This window comes from Ceratotherium simum, chromosome 12 (genome assembly GCF_057802395.1).
Source record: "Ceratotherium simum simum isolate JZ-2026a chromosome 12, ASM5780239v1, whole genome shotgun sequence".
NCBI lineage: Eukaryota > Metazoa > Chordata > Mammalia > Perissodactyla > Rhinocerotidae > Ceratotherium > Ceratotherium simum.
Window position 1 is genome coordinate 28965893 of NC_141911.1, and position 15442 is coordinate 28981334.

The 15442-nt window shown below is 34.3% G+C and overlaps 1 pseudogene; it reads left to right on the forward strand.

Moving 5' to 3' along the window:
- The first annotated feature begins 1131 nt into the window (after window positions 1-1131).
- On the forward strand, window positions 1132-1317 carry LOC106800376 (UDP-N-acetylglucosamine transferase subunit ALG13 pseudogene; annotated as a pseudogene).
- The last annotated feature ends 14125 nt before the right edge of the window (window positions 1318-15442 follow it).

Genomic DNA, 15442 nt, shown 5'->3' on the forward strand with positions numbered 1-15442 from the left:
TATGATTTCAGAGTTATCAGAATTAAATATAATACAGATAAGCAAATTTTATTCTACCTGGGTTTATTAATCAAATAAGTTCATGTTATTTCTTACAAAATTTGTCATCCAGAAAGATAGCTTGAGATGATGGCTGACTTTGTGTAATGTCTCATGGAGTTTTTGGGTAGTCCAAACATAATTGTTGGGAACAAATGATTTAGATAGATGTAAATGGGATAAGAGATTTTAGACATAATAATTATGTTTTATGATATGTATATTTGAAAACGGCTTCCAAAAATCTTTTTGGCAACTTGAAACTTTAGAGTTTTTCTAAATTAAATTAAACAATGGGAATTTATTAAATATCTAGATCATTTCCAAGTAAGATAAAATAGTGAAACATTAGTTACTGATCATCGGTCTCTCTACTTTTGGCTTCCGGTTGCAGAGAAACTAAAGATAAAATTGGACCTGTTAGTAAACATGCCTTGTGCTTTATGGAAAGATTTACTATGAGGAAGCACATGTTTCTGGAAATTAGGAAATATATTCATAAATGTGCCAATCCAAAAAGTACTGGCATAACAGAGAGTTCACAACTGCTTACTTCTTAGTTAAGATTTCTAAGGGTTAATAATTCTAATTAATATATGCAATAATAAGGGAAACAACTTTGTATACAAGGAAAGTAGAATGTGTTTTGGGGTAAGAAAGATACGAAATTTAGACATGTATTTTTGTTAAGGGACAAGAGAGTAATTTTGTCCTAAAGTAAAGCTAATTATTCCAAAATGGGAAGGAAAACAAGGGACAAAACAAAATGGACGTAGAAAATCATAGAAGGGGTCCATGTCTGTTACTGTAGGGACCACCAGATTTGGCGACCTCATTGCATGTGTAGCAGCACACCACACTGCAAATAATCAAGAGCCTTGGTTACAACCAACTTATCCTACAAATAGGTAGAAAAAAGGTGGTACTTGAACCATTCAGTAGTGAGTTATTTACTGTAGATGTTTAGGGGTACAAGGATTCATTGAAAGAAGATCTTCAGAAAGCAGATCTTGTTATTAGTCACGCAGGTGCAGGAAACTGGAGATTCTGGAAAAAATAAAGCCACTTGTAGTGGTTATAAATGAAAAGTTTATGAACAATCATCAGCTGGAATTGGCAAAGCAGCTACACAAAGACGGGCATCTCTTCTACTGTACCTGCAGCATGCTTCCTGGGCTGTTACAGTCAACGAACTTATCCACACTGAAATGATTTCCTCATGGCCAGCCAGAAAAATTTTCTGCATTTTTGTATGAAGTTGTTGGATCACTAAAATAAACAGTAAACTCTCAACACTTGGAAAACACCCCTGAAATACAACCTATGGAATGTGGTTAAATCAAATTAAATATATACTATATATATTTACAGAATAATATGTTAATAAACTTTCTACATCTATAGAATGTATAGAAAATTTTGTGATGTGAATATAAGCATTTGGGTCCATATTCTAATGCAATTTAGTAAATTCATTAGATTTTTTTCCTTAATCTTCATATTTTAGTAAAAGAAATATATAGTGAGCATTCACAGGTTTTATCCTAGAATCCCAAGTGGATTTGTAATCATGAAAAAAGTGAATTAAATTTGAAAACTTTCATGAGAACCTCAAATGAGGTTAGTTTGATGTTCCTTAGAATAAAAAAAAATGAAACTAACAAACTTGTAAAAAAATTTGAGAACATCTTTAGCTTTATAATCCAAGGAGCCAAATTTAAAAAAAAAAAGGCAAAAAATGATGGATTGTGTTCTCTAAAATAAAAAGCTCAATAATTACCTAAAAGATTAACTATCAAGTCAGTTGATCTATAGTACTTGGAGAAACTACTTTTGTCCTGAAGGATAGAGTGGAGTGGATGTGTACATTTTTTTCCTTTAAAATATAAACAGAAAGTGACAAAATCTTGCCCTATGTCAAAGCTTTGCTGGTTTGAAAGAGTAAATCAAAAAGGGACTTATGCCTATGGGACTTGCTGTTATTTTTTAAGGACCCCCCTCTCACAGTGGTATTGAAACATTTACTGTAACATCATAGAGGAATTTAGAATTTATGTACTTGTAAAGTTAGTTTTACAAATGAATAAATGATTTAACGTGTAAAAAAAACAAAATGGTAGAAGTTTTATGAAAAAGAAATCTTGGGAAAAGAACTTTATGTCTGAGCAAGCTGGATAATATTGATGAAATTTGTTACAAGAGTTTAAAAATAAACTTTAATATCAATAAAGTACTTATGTAAAACTAGGAGTTAATTTTCTTTCATTTGCTAAAAGAAGAAAGTTTTGTTGGTCTATTAGTCTGCTTTTGATAAGATATTGTGAAAGATTTTCTTTACCTTTTAAATAATCCACCTAAAGAGCAAAGATTTTATGTTTCACCAAAATAATTTCCTGTGACAACTATTTAACATTTTGTATTTGCCTATGAAGTCTTTAATTGTCACCATGGTTAAATGGATAACCAAGTATTATTCTGCAGTGACTTAGGATCCTATTTGGCAAACTATTTTAAAACTGTTTGATATTTTTGACAAACTTTCCCAAATCCAAATTCTAAATGAAGTCTTTTTGACCTTGAACTAATTTGGGATTTTCCAGAAAGGAGAGATATTAAATTAATGAGGCTTATTTGGTAGGTTGAATTACAGGGGAAGTATTGTCAAATAAGTGGTAATAAACTTTCTTAGGTTATATTGTATGGGAGAATGTTATATGTGTTCTAGAAATTATATGAAATTTCTAAAATTCTGATATATCCTGATATAATGTTATAATCTATATCTATATAATCTATAATAACATAATTCTAGTTATTATCTTAAAATGTTGTGTGTCACAAAAATAACCATATTTCCTTGTCAATTGCATTATAATGAACTCTCGTCAGATTTTTAACCATTGCTGTTGTTAAGTCTTTTGTTATTTACAGATGACTATTGTTTTACTCTGATGCTTTGGCAAAAAATACACATATATATATTCCTACAAAATTCCTTCATCTTCAAAGAGCTTTGACAAGTACTCTAGAATACAGATTTTTGATAACTTTAAGATTATAACGCCAAACTGGAAAAGAATTTCTCAGACTGTAATGGAGAACCGATTGCTTTAACATTTTGTTTTCCAGATTTAAAGGACCCCTTTTTCTCCTCCCCTATAAGCTATCTATGGCTTGCAGCAATTTGGTAGAGTGTATCTTTGTAGTAAGGGCTGAAGCATTTGTCTTTTTCTCCCTGCATGATCTCTCCAGCGTTCTGAAACTTTTATTAAATATTCTTATTTTTCATGACAATATATGTATTTACATAAGTTCAATAAGAATCTGTTGTCCTTGTAACAGAATGCTCAATGCACTTGGCTCATAATTCTTTTGATCCACAGCTGATAAAAGGAGATATACTTCAATATTGTAAAGACCTGTTTCTTCCATTGAAAATAACCATGCTTTAGTAGAGGAATCTTTTCATAGCACAGTCCTGGGAGACAAAGACCTCAAACACCATACTTTGTAACCCAGAGATTTCATCTATTGGAAAAGACGCATCCAGAAAGACTCTCTCCAACCCTGTTGGAAAGACACCTATTAGGTACTGTTAACTAAACTCTGTGCCACCAAACTCCAAGGAATAGACTCTTGGATTCACACGTCACATCTAAAGAAAGGACCAAACCCTGACTGGACCTGCACTGACTAATGACCTAAAAATAAAGATTTTCCAGAATTGAAGCAGATGGCATCTGAAGGAGACCCAGCTTTCCCAAGATAACCGGACCAGGCCTGTATACCTTTTTCTTGCTGTTGCTTCTTATTTTTGTATTTTCTCCTTCTCTTTCTTGGAAAGAGAATGCTCTCATCCATATTTTCCAATCCATTGCAAAAGGGGTAAATCCTTCTAAATGTTGGATCTGTCACCAAAAATTTTTATCTATTCACAATGTCAAAGACCCCTTGGCCTTACCTATAACTAATTTCTCTGTAATCTCAAATGCCACTGTTAATTATACCGACAAACCTTTGGATGTTAACTATTGGGTTAGACTATTTAGACTAGGTGTTCCCATACCTTGTTCCAAACTCTAGCCACTCATAACCACACTAGCTCAATTAAATCCCTTGATCTTTGCCAATTGTACAATCTTTGCTCCCCTAAATTCTTTTCCTTATCTAAGTGCAACCTGTCTTCCTGCATCCAAGGGGAATACAAACAAGTTTATGCCTCTTTGTAAGGTTTTTAAAAAAGACCTCTCTAGGAAGGTATGGCCTCTCACAGAATGTCACCCCAAATCCTCCTACCCGTGGCTTGAAAGAATCAATCAGGAAATTCTAGCTAATAAATTTATTGATAACCAGAACTTAGCTGTAGCCCTCTACACTTCTGGTTTTGTTTTTGTTTGTGGTGGACAGCATTTCCCATGAACATGTGAATGCTTAGACAGCTATCAACTTGGAGGTCATGTTTATTGGTACATTTAACTGTCCCTTTTAATATCCGGAACAAATCAGAGGCCTCCCATTGATCTGCCCCATTAGGCCTCCATAGTCATCTTAAATGGGAATTTCCAGGAGGCATACATGACTCTTGGTTTGCTTCAACAGGGAGAATTTTCTCTCTTGGGTCAGAGTAATTGCCAATGAATGCATGATCAGAAATATTTCCCTAACTTTGAGAGAGCTATTTGATTCCACAGCCAAAGTAATAGCAGCACAATAATGGTCACTTGACTCATTGGCTACAGTAGTTTTAGACAATTTTGATTATCTACTTTCTGAGCAAGAAGTGTTTGAGAGATAGCAAATACCACCTGTTGTACATGGATAAATACCTCTGCAGAGGTCAAAATTTAATTACACAAAATCAGAGGATAAGTGCACTGGTTAAAAATTTCCTCGGATTCTCTGTCGTTTTCTTGATTTATTTAGTTGGCTAGCTTCAGGTTTGGGCTCCTGGTTTAGAACCATCATACAAATTGGACTTGTGTTATTACTTTTAACTCTACTTTGTATAATTAGTTTTAAGCTCTGTACCTGTTGCTTGTCAAACCTTTGTAGAAATGACATACCCAATAGGGTGATGCTGGCTCAGCACTTTGAGATGATCTCCAGTGCTTACAACCTTGATAAGATATAGACTTTAGATGAAAGATGCCTGAGAGTTCAGCCTCCTATCCTTCCTTGTTATTCAAATGGGGCCTTAATGGTTTTCAATCTGTACACTTTCCCTCCGATGTGGAACATGACAACCAGGAAAAGTCCTTCCTGGCACTAAGGGAGAAAACCACTAAATGTGGAAAACCTCACTCTTGATCGACAATGCTTTCAAGAAAATATCTTGATCAAAAGGGGAAAATGTGAAAACAAATAAAAAAAACCTCATTTAAAATGAAGTCAGGGGAGCTCTCACGCACATAGCACTCATCTCAACTTGCATAGTCAGACGGAAGAAAGTTCTCCACATACCACGGGCAGAAAAAACTCTCTGTCACTTGCCACCAATGAAAAACCACCACAACTTTGAACTCTTGTTCTCTTCCAATGAACTCTTGCTCAAAGCAGACCTCCCCAACGCCCTCCTAAAACCTAATAAGGGCTGACCTCCCTTTGTCTCTTCAAACTTGCCTAAGGTTCACTGCAGTTTGCATTTCCTGAATTGCAATTCCTCTGCCATTCCCAAATAAACTCAACTTGGTTTTTATAATTTGTTAATTATTTTATTATTTATTTAAAGTGAATACCCACATATATATGTATGTTTCTATGTCTATCAATCTGTGTGTGTATGTGTGCGCGCGTGTGTTTAGCCATAAGTTTGTACTGATATCTCTGATTCTAATCCAAAGCCTCCCTCCTCTCCTTACTTGTAACTCCTTTTCCTACAATGAGGAATCTGGCTTTCATCACTCACAATATATTTACTTATTTGCATTAAGTAGTTCCAGAATTGTTCTTTCATACTCTCATGAAAAACAGATTCAGTTAGACTACAATATTTGTGTACAGTTATTTTATTGTGTTTAGACTTACAATGTGAAATCAAAATAATGTTTATCAAAGTTATTTCAGTTAGTTCTTTTGTTCCCCTTCTCTTTCAGTATTGTTATGGTATTCATTTGTAATGCAGTTAGGCTCAAATTTTACTGTTTGTATTCTACTTTTATTCCATATCTTGGTTAACTCAATTATTTTTGGGGAGGTAAGAGGGTATGTGAAACATTACCATGGTTCTAAGAATTTAAAATATATTTTTAAAAAGTTTTGCTGAAAGAATTTCTACTACTATTCATCCCTACGGCCCCATTCACATTTCTTAATTCTTTCAACCACTTCCCACCCATCCATCCCTCTATATGTAACCAATCTCATTTATTTCTGCTTTTTTATACATATGAGGAGATGCATGTATATTTTATCATATTCCTTTCCTATCTTTTGAAAGTAGCATACTAAAAGGACAATCTTTTGCAATTTTTTTTATCACTTGAAAATATACTCTTAAAATCACATCATGTCATTTCATAGCGATCTTCATTATTTCGTCCAGCTACATACTATTCTATCATGAGGATTTTCTATAGTTTATTCAACTATTTTTTTATGTATGGATATTTAGGTTGTTTCCAATATTTTGAAACTTTATTCTATTAATATTATGGATTATTATAGTAGATTTCCTGAAATATACACTTTGTTGTCATAAAATATACTTTTTTAACTTCAATTTTCTAATCTACTCAGTTTATCAATATTCACCCATAATAAGCAAGTTATGTCATATTAGCCTTCATATTTTCAATGAGCTAATATGTGACAAAGTCTCTCATGTACATTTATGAATAAAATGAAGAAATATGAGCTGAATAATAGTAAAGTTAGTAATATTAATCATTAGTTGATTTACCCTACTCAGTGAGTACTGAATAATAAATCAATGTCAATAAGAAAGAGAAAGCTTGAAGTCTACCATATTGTTATTAATATACTGAAAAAGGACATTGATGGACTCTCCATCAAATTTTCTGATGACATTAAAAAGGGACAGAGAATTCACATGCTGATTGACATATTAGTTACTTGACATTTTCTACAGCAAAGTTATTGTTAAAGAAAAGATTATTCTGATACTCATTAAACCAGTAAGGAAGACTTTATTCAAGATGATTATGATAGATGCCAAGACTATCACAGTAGGGGAGAGAGACTGGATTCAACTCCAAATACAGTAAAGACAACTGGGGATTTATAGCCAATGAGCAGAGTTTAGTAGGTGGAAAATTATTAAGAGGAGACAGCAAGCGTGGAGTGCTTCTTGCTAAACTGACTTGTAGGATTCTTGATGAAAGCAGGCCAGGGTGATCAGATATCAAGGGTGGGGAATAAGGAATTTGATCAGATATCATGGATGGGGATTTTTCTCTAAACTGACTCTAGCAGGATTCTTGCTAGAACTGAGCTATGCAGGCCCAGCAAAGATGGGGGCCAGGTCAAGGCCTAGTCAGGAAAACGGCTCAGAGGAACCTGACTAAAGTTTGGTCAAGGAGAGAGTCTGTGTCACTGTTATGGCTCTAATATATTTCACAGACTTAAATGATGAGAGAAATAAAATAGGACACAACAATAAACATAGATTATTTCACTTATTATAGCAATAGAACAAAGTGTGTATGTTCAGATCAATTTTTTTTTTCTGACAGATACCATGGGTAACAATAAATGGACTTGTTGCAAAAATAGAGTTTATATATGGATCAATATTAGCTATTCAATAAAGATTCACTGTTAATGGCTAAAAGCACTAGCAGAGTTCACAGAAATGAGAAAGTGGGGTGTTAGTTTGTGTTTAGGGAGGACCTGAAATGTGCTGGCAGAAATAGGATGTGGAGAGATCTCTTTTCTGGTCAGTGTCACATCTTTGTGTAAGATCCAAGAAAGGATGCAGGAAAATTTAAGACTATAAAAATGAATAGATTGAAAATGGGTAATAATTTTCATAATGAATTATTTCTCTGAAATAGAGAAATATACTTGTTTATAACTCAGCTAGGAGAATAAAGTGACTTTGAGGTGTCTCATGCTGGCTTACCTTTTGTGTTCATTGTACAAGTAGGGGTAAGAAACATTGAATATGGAGGGGTTTGGTGATCAATTATTCATAATTTGAAAAAAAAAGCAATTGAATTGATTAGATTCGTGTCATTTAATTTCACATTGTTTTGCATATTGTCATTAATTAGTTGTCTAGCTGCACAAGGATTTAAATAAAACTTGCTCCAATTCCATAGAAAACAAGAGATTTTAAAAACTCATCTCAGTAAAATATCAGCTATTTGAAATTCTTAATTTAAACAAATGGAAATATCAATTGTCATTATTATGCCCAGATACTATAACATAGTATTTAATCCAAATCTTCCATTGGGCAGCAAATAAATAGATAAGCATAAAATAACTCTGGATAGTCTATCAGTTGGAGTTCACTCAAGAAAAGAGAAAACATTAAAAATATTTCACTAAGTAAAGGATTTAACACAGGCAATTAGATGTTTGTAAAACCATGGGATGGGTTTAACCTTGAAGGTCAGCAATAGCTGCTGCTAGCTCTCAGGTTCACTGCTATCTTTCAGAGGCTCAGAGAGTTACAGAAACTACTAGCAATGCAGGAAACTACCAGCAACAACCTCTGCTGCCTCCTGTACCCAGGTGGATGGTTTCCAGAAAAAGGCTGAAAGGTCTTTGTGAATTATCATGTTTGCCTAAGAGCACCTGGTTTATTCAGTTCTGCCAAAAGAATGGTTACCATTTTTATTCTTTTTTCCAGATCTCGTGTAGGAGCTTCTACTTGTAATCTGGTACTCTTCAACATGGCTTTGTGATACAACGGGGAGCTTAGATGGGGTTGGTGTTGGACTGCCAAAAATAACCTGGTAATATAAAGAAATTATATCCTGGATTCAGAGAAATAGGTAAAGATAGCTAAAATGTGAAAAGAAAAGTTTTTGCTATAAACAGTAATCTACTGGGAATTATTCTAAAGAATTTTCACAAACTTGGTCACCTAGTCTAGTGACTCTGACATAATAAATCTGAATCATATCAGAGTGTGTATAATATTGCTAATTAGACTTGACAATTCTTATTTTATGTCATCTTTTCAATTAAGTCATGATGACAGAGATTTAACATATATACATTTATTCATTGTAGTCCCCTAGGTTGGTGCCTTAAAAATGGATATCTAATACATGTTTGCTGGGAATACACAAACTCTTGTTTAATTAGTGAAGCTGTGACAAAATATGTCAACCACATACCTCCCTTTCCCTGTCATTGCTCTTTATACTGCTCAAAGCTGACTTCCATTGAGATTAAAAAGTGTACAAGAGTATTAGTATCCTTTATAAGATAATAAATTGAGGGGCCGGCCCAGTGGCATAGTGGCTAAATTCGTGCACTCCGCTTCAGCGGCCCGGGGTTCCCAGGTTTGGATCCTGGGTGTGGACCTATGCACCCCTTGTCAAGCCATGCTGTGGCAGGTGCCCTACATATAATGTAGAGGAGGATGGGCACAGATGTTAGCCCAGGGCCAATGTTCCTCAGCAAAAAGAGGAGGATTGGCTACAGAGGTTAGCTCAGGGTTAATCTTCCTCACCAAAAAAAATAAAATAAATAATTTTAAAAAACGATAAAATAAATTGAAAATCAATGGAATATGGAAAATCACAACTGATTCAAGAAGAGGTTTAAGAAAGAAACCTTATAGGGGCCGGCCCCGTGGCTTAGCAATTAAGTGCTCGTGCTCCACTACTGGCGGCCCAGGGTTCAGATCCCAGGCACGCAGCAATGCACCGCTTCTCTGGCCATGCTGAGGCCGTGTCCCACATAGAGCAACTAGAAGGATGTGCAACTATGACATACAACTATCTACTGGGGCTTTGGGGGGAAAAAAAAGGAGGAGGATTGGCAATAGATGTTAGCTCAGAGCCAGTCTTCCTCAGCCAAAAGAGGAGGATTAGCATGGATGTTAGCTCAGGGCTGATCTTCCTCAAAAAAAAATAAAAAAAAAAAAAAGAAAGAAACATAAAACTGATATTCAAAGGGAAAAAATTAGAAAATTTGTCAGTTGTATTTCACCCTGCAAATAATAAATGGAAATAACTCAATAATTTTAATAAGAATATTGTCAATTAAAAAAAACTAAAATTTTCTTTATTGTCGAAACAGATAAAAAGCATGAGAAAAAATGATAAACCCCGCAATTAAACCTATCAAGGTAGCTATGATCTAGTTGGATTTCATTTTAGGAAAGATAATGGTTTCAGACAGCTTCTATATGGATTAACAACGACGTGGCTAACAGAAAAGCTCCTGTAATCTATGGTGGCAGTAGAAGTTGACAGAAGTTCAGCACACCAAAATGAGCACAGAAAATCAGGACACACAGAGTTACTTATGCTACTCCCACTGTTCTTTCTTCAAATTAATAAACTCTTTGCTCTAATCTAAATCAGCCTTCTTATGCTGGATTCCTCTTCGTAAGTTCCTTTGAGAGTCTGGAGCACTATACAAGAATATTTCAAGATCTTTGATGTATATCCCTCAGAGGAAAATAACATAATTATAAATGAAAATTTTCTGTTGAGCCAATGGTCTCACATGAGTTGGAATAACATGAATCACTTCAGAAATTCAATATGCCAGGTAAATAAATAAAACTCAACTTGGTAATTTAAGCAGACTAGGTTCTACAGCATGATATTTTGAATAAGTTCCAACATGTATTGTAGACAAGCCTGAAGTAGCCCAACTTATCTAATCATGACTTCAGAAGAATTGGAATGCCAGACTGAAAGCACGTGGTCTCAGATTTCCGTTTAAAAACATTTTTATACAAGTTATCAGAGATGTGGCAGTATATAGGAATGCTAAATCCATTTGGTGTTTACTATTTGATTAATTTACATTTAGTTTGTCAATGGCAATATTTTATTTGCGAAAGGATGCTAATAAATAAAATACAATATGACAAGTCTGTATATATAATGAGTTATTTTCTTAAATTATGTGCTAGAGTGGCTCAGATGTTGATCTTAAAAAGATAAAATATGTTTAATAAAATCCAAACTGCTATAAGTTCAGGCGAAAAACAACAAAACATATTTCAAACAGCGCATAATCAAAAACATAATTGTGGTAGCCAAAATTACAAATATGTAAACATATACTTTTACCTTTCTTGTTGGCATTAATTAAATGTAATAACCTTTTATGCAAATTAAGAGGAAATGATTCTAAAAGATAATGGATGGCTCTATATAATAATTAATTAATGTCTTATTTGTGTGTGCAGTGAAAAAAATTCACTCTTGCCAAAATAAATACTTGATATTTTATCATCATAAATTATTTTTGGCATGAGTCAGTTATTAAGATTCAATATTTCACCAGATCTGAATGAAATAAGTAATCTCTGACCTTTAGAACTCAATACAATGCAATCATGCAGAATGTAAGATTCACAAAAAATGATGGCTGGAAGAATAAGTGGATTTTTTTTCCCATTTAATGAATACTGAAAAGCGTGTTGCAAATATCCTAAGTCTTTTCTTACTATGTAAATCTCTCACATAAAACAAGGTTGCTGTCTGTGTAGGCTGGCATGCAATCGCGCCTTTCTTTGGTAGCAGCATCTGCATCCAAGTGCACACTAACACTCTTTTTTTCCTTTTACAATGTCCTCTGGTGCTAATTAAAGATTTCTGTGATGAGCTCTGAATGTGCAGGAAATGCCTAGTAGGAGTCCAGACATTTGCAAATGGAATTTTTGGCTAGCTTATTATTCACTATCTATGTTAGCATTTGAGCTTTAATTTTATTAAGCTGAAATCCCCTCTGTACTAGTTTAAACCACTATTTGTCAGTTTTAAAATTGAATATATAATACATGTAATCTGAAATAAGTGATTTTAATATACTTTGTTACAGACTCAATGGATGGTTCAAAGTTGAAATATGATAAAAATATGTCAGCAAAATGTCTATTTCTGGAAAAAAGTTTCAAGGTCATGACATTAATTTATGTTGAATTTCCATTAGAGTTATTAACATTTTGCATTTTAAATGATGTACTCTTCATTTAAAAAAAGTTCCCATTATTATTGAAAGAATAAAATACCTGAACTGAAAGGATTATATTTTTAGAGCTAAGTATTATATTTTTCAGAACTGTCAAGTAATATAGCCTTTCATAATAAGCTGTAATGAGTTGCTAGTAAAACAAAGAGCTCCTACATCATTTAAAACCAAAAAGAATGTGCTTCTCTGTAAGAGACAGAGTAAGAACAAGGGTTTACTATTATCAAAGGAACGAGGAAGTCATGGGAGAGTGGGAACTGAGACTGGGATGGAAGAGAGCAGGAGAGATAAAGAACGAATACATGAAAAGTAGAGTAGGTGCATTACAGTTTGTCAGATTAGTGCAGACACACCCACTCCTATCTAGCTTCCCTTCCCACAGTGTATCATAAGCGATTTTTACTAAGCTACAGGATGTTATGAGTAATCAATGTACTCTATTAATTACATGGAATTCCATCAACCTACCAATGAATCTTCAAGAAATCAATCAATAAATTGACAAATTAACAAGTTATTAAATTAATCACATACTGTGGGTAAGATATTGCTGATTATGATAACAAATACCCACAAACTGACATTGAAGTTAATGTGCAAAGAGGAATTCTCAATAGTGGTGTCATAAGCAAAGCCTCCCAGAGTGATCACTTTGAGAGAGAACACACATGTGGATTTTTTTTTCAATTGTGATAAGAATAATTAGCATGAGATCTATACTTTTAACAAAATTTTAAGTGCACAATACAGTACATATTGTTAACTATAGGTACAATGTTGTACAACAGATCTCTAGAACTTATTCATCTTGCATGTACCCATTGAACAGCAAAAGAGAGTGTTTTTTTGTTAAGGGCAGTCTATTTGGAGAAGTCATATACATATAAAAATAACCAGACACACACACACACACACACACACAAAAGACTATAAGATTAGTAGATTGTAGCGATGTCAATATTCTAGTAGTAACATTGTATTATGGTTTTACAAGATGTTACCATTGGGGAAAACTGGGTAAAGGGTACACAAGATCTCTCCGTATTATTTCTTATAACTGTGTGTGGATCTATAATCTCAAAAAAAATTTTAATGAAAAAAATAAAAGTAACTACACAGAATAACCTTTGAATTCTCCCCTTTTCTCATACCGCTGTCTAAAGCCTGCTTGGTTTTATTTCTTAAATTTGTCTCGAAAGTGTTACCCCCTATTGATTCTTAGCACCATTTTTCTAGTTAAGGTGTTTGTCTTCACTTGGTGATCTGTGACAAAATGCCTCTACCCTGATTTCCTGTCCTATGGATCATTCATGCAAAATCCATACTCAGCACTGTTAATTGAGCATTCTTTCTTTGCTTAGAGATAATCAAGTAGCTCTCTTTCTTAAAAACTTGTTGGCTCTAGGAACAAGTGTGGCAAGTTTTTGCCACATTCACCTTTCCGGCACCTTTTCCTCTTGTGATTGTTCTCATTATAGTTATAAAGGACTGATCTCAAGCAGATACATGAAAGAGATTAGAAATTGTAATTTGTGGTCTCTCTTTCTATGTGCTGGTTCCTAATCTCCTAGTTTACTAAGGCCCTAAGTCAATGTCTGGCTACTCAGGGGCTCACAGAATAGCTGGTCAAAGTGACAGGACAACCTGCTATTAATGCTAAATAATAAATGCTAAGAGTATTAATGAAAATTCCAAGATGACAGTAAACAAAAAAATTCAGGCTTTTTCAATCTTTTTGTAATTTTATGAAATGTACCTAAATCCACATATGGCTGAGAAATATTTTCTAGTCTTAACAATATGTTTCTTAAAATCTGGCTTTAAAATCCTGTGAAATACAAATAAATTGTATCTATTTTTCTAGTTGACAAAATAAATATTTTTTGGAATAGACAAAAAAGGGAAAATCATGTTAACAAAGGAGAAGTAAATAGTTTGGAGAGGATCAAAAGACTAGTTAAGTCTACTGAAAATATGGCACCCTTTCATAAAATGTAGTTTGAAGAATTATATCACTGAGAGTAAGATAGTTAGGTTGAACAAAAAACACTTTTACGAACAGAAACAAAAATCTTAACCTCTTTGAGAAGGTAAGCCTGAACTTTTTTTTTTTTTTTGTGAGGAAGATCAGCCCTGTGCTAACATCTGCCAATCCTCCTCTTTTTTTTGCTGAGGAAGACTGGCCCAGGGCTAACATCCGTGCCCATCTTCCTCCACTTTATATGGGACGCCGCCACAGCATGGCTTGTTAAGCAGTGAGTCTGTGTGCGCCCGGGATCCGAACCGGCGAACCCCGGGCCGCTGCAGCAGAGCACGCACGCTTAACCGTTTGCACCACTGGGCCGGCCCCAAGCCTGAACTTTTAGACTAATTTTGAAATATCTTCGAGCTATAGACTATGACACGCAAGACGCTCAGTTCAAGCAGAAAGAGCTCTGCAATAACAAAGGTAGCCAAGTCCATTCTTCCATTATTAGCAAGATACTCTCGGACCCCGAGTAATAAATATCACCAAGTGAGGTTTTATGGGTTTCCCTCACACAACAGAGGGGCATTTAGTTTCTAAACTGTCTCCCTTTTATATCCAAACTAATGTGACATTTTCCAGGAATTCATGTCTCAAAAATTCATAGATTCTGAGTTTATCAACTTTAAGCAATCCTTAACCAGGGACATCCTGTTAAAAACATTCCATAGGTAATGGCTTTCCTAGTGGGAAATATCATTATCTATTTGCTCTGAGGTCTAGGATATTGAGAAGGAGATTAGACTGGGTCATCTGCCTTTTATATTTTCCCAGTAACCGTTCCCTAGTAATTGAGATAAAAATGGACCACAGATCAGTTGTTTTACCTTCTTCCTTGCCGACCATCAACTTCTAAAACAAAATTGTGAAAAACACACAGTAGTTTAAATACTGTGTTAAAAAAAATAATAATAATCAATGCTATAACCTCACAATCAGATTTTAATATATAAATAGAACTTTTGGTTTTTGAGTTTTGGATTTTTGGTTTTTTACCCAGGATAAAATGCATGCTGGGGGAAAATATTCAATTCAGTGATCTTTGACTGTTCATTTCAAGGTTCAAAGAACAAAGGAATAAGCGAATCATTATAGCAGCAGCCCTCCAATCAATCTGGAAGCTTCAGAGTTCCTACAGATGTGAAGCTATGGCCTGACCTACGAGGGTGTCTAGGAAATGAGCTTATCGCCTATGTGCTTCACCATGTATATGTGATTCTGCTTTCCTTTTTTTCACTGCTATGGTCT